The sequence below is a fragment of the Castor canadensis genome, chromosome 8 (assembly GCF_047511655.1).
Source record: "Castor canadensis chromosome 8, mCasCan1.hap1v2, whole genome shotgun sequence".
Classification (NCBI taxonomy): domain Eukaryota; kingdom Metazoa; phylum Chordata; class Mammalia; order Rodentia; family Castoridae; genus Castor; species Castor canadensis.
Genome location: NC_133393.1, coordinates 52,652,125 through 52,658,124, shown reverse-complemented (window position 1 = coordinate 52,658,124; position 6,000 = coordinate 52,652,125). Strand labels below are relative to the sequence as shown.

At 40.8% G+C, this 6,000-nt stretch overlaps 1 long non-coding RNA gene across 1 annotated transcript in view; it reads right to left on the bottom strand.

Moving 5' to 3' along the window:
- Positions 1 to 618: 618 nt before the first annotated feature.
- Positions 619 to 6,000, bottom strand: part of LOC141425708 (uncharacterized) — a 53,622-nt gene continuing 48,240 nt past the window's right edge. Inside the window, exon 6 of the long non-coding RNA XR_012450788.1 lies at positions 619 to 3,269. This is a non-coding gene — a long non-coding RNA (uncharacterized lncRNA). The remainder of the gene's footprint in view (positions 3,270 to 6,000) is intronic.

Genomic DNA, 6,000 nt, shown 5'->3' with positions numbered 1-6,000 from the left:
TTATCCAGAATAAATGGTGTTTATGAAGTAATGGAGCTAAGTGTTAAGAAAAAAATGGCTGCTAGGGTCTCAAATAAAGAGTTGACCAGGTATTAGGTGCCTCCTGGTAGCAAAATATACACCACCTATAAAGTAATTTTTGCCTAAAAATATCAAAGATGGAGCTGATTGCACTTATAGAACTAACTACAGGTTGAGCATCCCTAATCTGAATATGCAAAATCTGAAATGTCTCCAAATCCAAAATTTTGTGAGTGCTGACATGACAGGTGGAAAATCCCATACCTGATTTCATGTGACAGGTCATAGTCAAAACACAGTGTACTAAAAACATTGTACAAAATTACTTTCAGGCTATGTGCCTAAGATATATATGAAATTTACATTTACACTTGAGTCCTGTCTTGGGGACAGAATTCATATCTCATTATGCATATGCAAATAAAAATTTAAAATCTGAAATACTTCTGGTCACGACAATTTGGATTAGGTATGTAAAACCTGTAACAATTTACAGAAACACAGAGGACAGAAGGACATCATACACCACACCAGGGGGGAGCACTTACAATACCCAGCTATGGGAGGCTGCAGAGCACACACCCAGAGTTTTTAACAAATTCCAGGAGAGAGGAAAGAGAAAGATAGAGGAAAATACCCTAGATTAAAGGAGACTTGAGGTGCATAACCCACTATAACATGTGGATTTATTTGGATACTGATTCAAGTAAACAAGTTGTCAATAATTACCCATGAAATAATTAGAAATTTGAATGCTTGTTGAATATTTGGTGACATTAAGGAAGCACAGACAGTCCTGACATAGTTTTTCAAATTTACAATGGCACAAAAATGATACACATTCAGTAAAAACTCATGTTGAATTCTAAATTTGAGCTTTTTCCCAGGCTGGCATCATGATCCAATCCTCTCTCCCAATGCTGGGCAGTGGCAGTGACCACAGCTCCCAATCAGCTGCCATCACAAGGACATGACCCAGAACACTGGCCATGCTGCTACACTAGGATGTATTAGGTGCAGTAAACACATTTTTGACTTATGATACTTTCAAATTCTGGTTGTTTTATTCAGACATAACCTCGTAAGTCGAGGACTATCTGTCAATCAGTGTGATGATGACATTATAGTTGCTTTATAAAATCTTCATCTTTAAGAGACCTACAAAACTACTGATGAACAAAGTAATGTGATGTCGGGAATTTGGTTCAAAATAATATAAAGGGAAGGATGTGGACAAGGTATAGATATTAAAAGAACAGCTGCAGTTGAAGCTGTGTGGGTGTGTAATGGGTTCATGAGACCATTATACTATTCTGTCAAATGTATTTGTTTGAAATTCTCTTTTATGCAAAGTAAAAAAAAATGTGTTTCATTTTTTAATTATTATTCTCTTAATTATACACCTATGGGGTACAGCATGAAATTCAGTACATGAATACAGTGTGCAATGACCACATCAGAATAGTTACATTTCTGTCTCCTTAAATAGTTTTAAATTTTTTTGGATAACATTCAATAATTGTACATATTTATGGGGTACAGTGCAATATTTCAATGCATGCTGATGGAATTTGACCAATTAATGCCTCCATCTCCTTGTCATCACTTTGTGTCTGGTACCTTCAAGCCCCTCTCCTCTAGCCCTTCCTAAAATGCACAGTAAGTTACTGTGAGCTGCGGTGGCCCACTGTGCTATGGACACCAGAATGGATTCCTTCTGGGCAACTGAGTTTGGTTCCTGTTTTCCAACCTCCCTCCATCTTCCTCCAACCCTCCCCAGACCCTGGTCATCACTGTTATACATTCAGAAGGACTTTTGAGCTCCCACACATGATAGAACATTCAGTGTTTGTCTTTCTATGTCTATTTCACTGAACATAGTGTCCTCCAACTCCATCCTGAGCAACACATTTTAACAAACACCTTTTTAGAATTTGTGGCATAACCAAATTATTTTTTCTTATGTTCTATTAATATGCTGGGTTTTATTAATAGATTTCCTATTGGTGAGTCATCCTTGCCTGGAGACAAATCAGTCAGTCATGGTCTATTATCCTGCTAAGTTGCTGCAGGGTTGTCTTTGCTGCTGTTTTGATGAGGACTTTTTTTGAATGTTTTTTCTCCCTTTGATTTTTTGAAACAGGGTCTTGCTATGTAGCCCAGGCTGGCCTTGAACTCTTAATCCTTCTGCCTCAGCTTCTTGAGTGCTGGGATTACAGCTGTGTATCACCACACCCACCTTTGAATCATTTTTCTTACATCAAGTTAGTGAAGACCTTGCTTATTCATGGATGCTTGTTCAGGAAGACACCTCAGGGTCCTCAGTAATCATAACAGCAATAAATACTGGTTATGAGCACAGTGCTGTATACTTGACATCTTAGTTGTTCCTACCCTTTATCTTATGGGTCCCAAGTACACATCAGCAAGGAGGGAGAGGTCACCTGCCTGTAACTCTGTGTCACTCCCTAAGCCAGTTGCCCAAAAAACTGTGCAATGTCCTGTTCACATTCCCAGCCTGGGAGCCACAGAGGTAAAGTCTTTCTGATACTAATGTGATCTTGGCCTAAAGGGACCTGCATCCAGACAGAAGTTGGCTCTGGCCTGTCTTCCTTGGCCTGTGTCCTGCTTCACCTTCCTAGGAAATGGGACAGCCCACTGGAATATCTTGAGAACCCTTGAGCAAGGACAGACACTTGGATATTAAAGTTTCATTTCCTGGTACCATTGTCATCTCTAATGAAAACTAGCACCTGGTATTTCATGATTTAACTTGTGTCATATAATACTATCACCATGTGGATGGCAGGGAATCTTGTTTCAACATTGAGTGAAAACAAGGTTATGAATAAAAAACAGCAGCATATACAATAAATCTCAACTTTGTCCTCATGTGTGCTCTTTGGCTGGATCTAGGAACCAATTCAAAGGAGAGCTTATTAACCAGGGAAAAGCATAAGTTTTATTCTCTTAACACATATGTGGGAAGCTGTACAGAAGAGAGAAGTCCAAAGGAAAGGCTGGAGAGCACTGCTTGCATACCTTTGAGATGAAGAAGAGCAAGTGTATGGAGGAACGACAAGACGATGGGCATCTGACAGAGCTGTATATGGAGGGAGCAAAGCTGGTGAAGCTGAGGGAGACCAGCATTTGTTTATTCAAGTTCACTGCCGCCCAGTCGGTGATCCAGACTCTTTTCAACCCTGCTCCCTGAAGACCACTATCCTTAAAGGAATCTTCCTGGCTTGCTGCAAGAAAGGAAATTTGGGAAAATAGCTCTTTCTGAAGTTCTGGTTCCCTTCAAGTCATTTCTCATTAAAATATTCAATTGTCAACTTGGCACAAGATGGCAGGTCCTTAACTCCTTCAGAATCCATGTGTATAAATACAGTCTTGTGACAAGGTCACATTCTTCTACTTTGGCATACGCAAACTTCATGGAGTGTACTTACAACTGTAAGATGGCTGTGATGACACCAGAAGACACAGTCTCATAGGACCATCATCATATAGATGCCACCATTGACCAAAATGACTGGGAGGGAAAAATACCAAAACATGAACAGTGGCTCTATCTGGCTGGAAGACTATGGGTAATTTTGTTTTTATTTGGGTTTTGAGGAGGGAATTGAGCAAATATTCTACAGTAAACATATTCTAATTTTAAAAGATTGAGGTTTAAAGTAAGCAACAGGGTAGGCAGTTGAAGGCCAGCAGGTCACTCTGTCAGCTATCCATCCTGCTCAGTTGAATATCCAGAAATACATCCAGTTGGCCAGTCAAGTGAAAAAAGGTCAAAAAATGTGCTGTGCCTTGCATGATGTTTCAAAGATTATTTCAGTATTTTGCCTGCACATTCCCTACATAGTCTGTATTTTCTGTTTCTATTCTTACTGCTCACCACGAGATGTGCTCAAGACCACTTTACAAATAAAAAGCAAACCATTTACTAGCCAGGACCCATGGGCTTCAGCCCTGGAAGGCAGCACCCACCTCCAGCAGCCAGTGGCCAGGCTGTCTCTGCCTCAGCCCTGGCATCTTGCAGGCTCTGTTCCCACACCTGTTCCTGCTGTCTGCACAGAAGAGAGTGGCCTATGCACCTAGTGCTGTTTTGAAACTATGAAATGGGTGGGCACAGGACATAAATAATTGACAAAATAGCACCTCAAGTCTTCACTCAACAGACCCAGCATGTGCAAGCCACAGGGATGGAAGGACTCATAGACTTAGTTCTTGCATTTGTTCTTACTGACTTTGGGGAGTCTGATACCTGAAAACACCTCAAATAGACTCTGTCTGTTGTTTCAGAAACAGTGGGGTCGTGTTCAAGGCCCCAAACCACTGTTCTGACCCAAAGGGAGCCACATCTTCAAGATTGAGGGGACATGACCTATATAAAGCCACTTAAAAATAGACAAACCAAGGAATAAAGACTGCCAAATAAATAACCCTTTTTTACAGAATGACTTCCAGTGGTCTGGAAGAAATGAAGGCTCACCTGTAAAAGGAAGAAATGAAATAATTTGGCTCTTCTCTCAGTACCAACTGTGCCATTTACAAAAATAACAGAGACCTCAAAATTGTTCTAAGTTCATTCCTTTGGGTTGTCCAGGCAGAATTCCAGATGCCTGAGTGGGCAGCACCATGTACAGCAGAGGGAAGCAAACCAAGGGTGGACTGGTCGGGGGGGGGTTGGCGGGGGGGTTAGGGAACGTTATTAGGAGGTATGTGGTAATGCCAGGTGGCATTTAAACCAAGCCCTGGGAGATTAAGTGTCTCCTGAAGAAATTCACGCATTTTCAATATGAACCCAGGATCTTTGGTCCCATCTTACATAGAAGTAATGGATCTCCCCACTGACTGCAAAACACAGAGTAGGGTTGATAATGACCCGTTTCACTTGGTCAGTCCTTAGTTAGTTGCAGACTGTTCATTTGAACAAAATTTATTTTGAGGTCTAATTGATCCAAATAGGCAATAAATTAGGATTAAAATAACTGGTGGATCACTGCCAAATTTTGTTGTGTTTGTGCTTTAATTATGCTCAGTGGTCATGGCTTTGGAGAATTTGTTTTTGTCTACTCAATAATAGAGCAAGAAATTTTAAACAAATAAAAAAAGAGGTAGGCAAGTATGATGATACATGCCTGTAATCCTAGCTACTCAGGAGGAGAAGATCAGGAAGACTGAGGTTCAAGGCCAGCCCAGGCGGCAAAAAGTTAACAAGACCCCATCTCAACCAATAGCTGAGGGTGGTGGCATGCTTCTGTCATCCCAGCTATGTGACAGACATAGGTAGGAGGATCACAGCTGAGGCAGACCCTGGTAAAAAAAAACCCTGAGACTCAATCTGGAAAAATACCTAAAGCAAAAAGTGCTGGAGTGTGGCTCAAGTGCATAGCAAATGCAAGGCCCTGAGTTCAAAATCTGGTACCTTCAAAATGTGTGAAAGAAGCCAGGCATGGCAGCTCACTCAAGAGGCTTGGGCGGGAGGACTATAAGTTCCAGACAGCTGTATAGTGAGACCCGGTCCTGTCTCAAGAACCAAAATAATAATGATAGTAATAATAGTAAGTGTGTGAAGGATACATTGTCTCAAAATTATTTTTATCTGCAAATGCTAATTTAAACAAGTTCATCTCCTCTATTACATCCCCCTAACTCCCTTTCCTCCTACTCCTTTTTCAAACAGTATGTAGTAGACTTCATTATGCAGCTATAAATAAATATATATATATGAAACATGCTTCAATCTTGCTCACACCCAGTACTAGTAACCTCTCCTTTTTCCCTCCCCCTCCCCACTCCCACTGACTCCCCCAGTCCTCCCTTCACACACAAGTCCTATTATTATTATTACTATAAATTGTTTTCCAAAATTTTTCAAGGGATGTAAGGAGGAAGATGAAGTTTGAAGAGCACTAAACTCTCTGACTTGGTTGGATTTGAAGCACAAAAGGTCCCGTTTACATCAGAAGG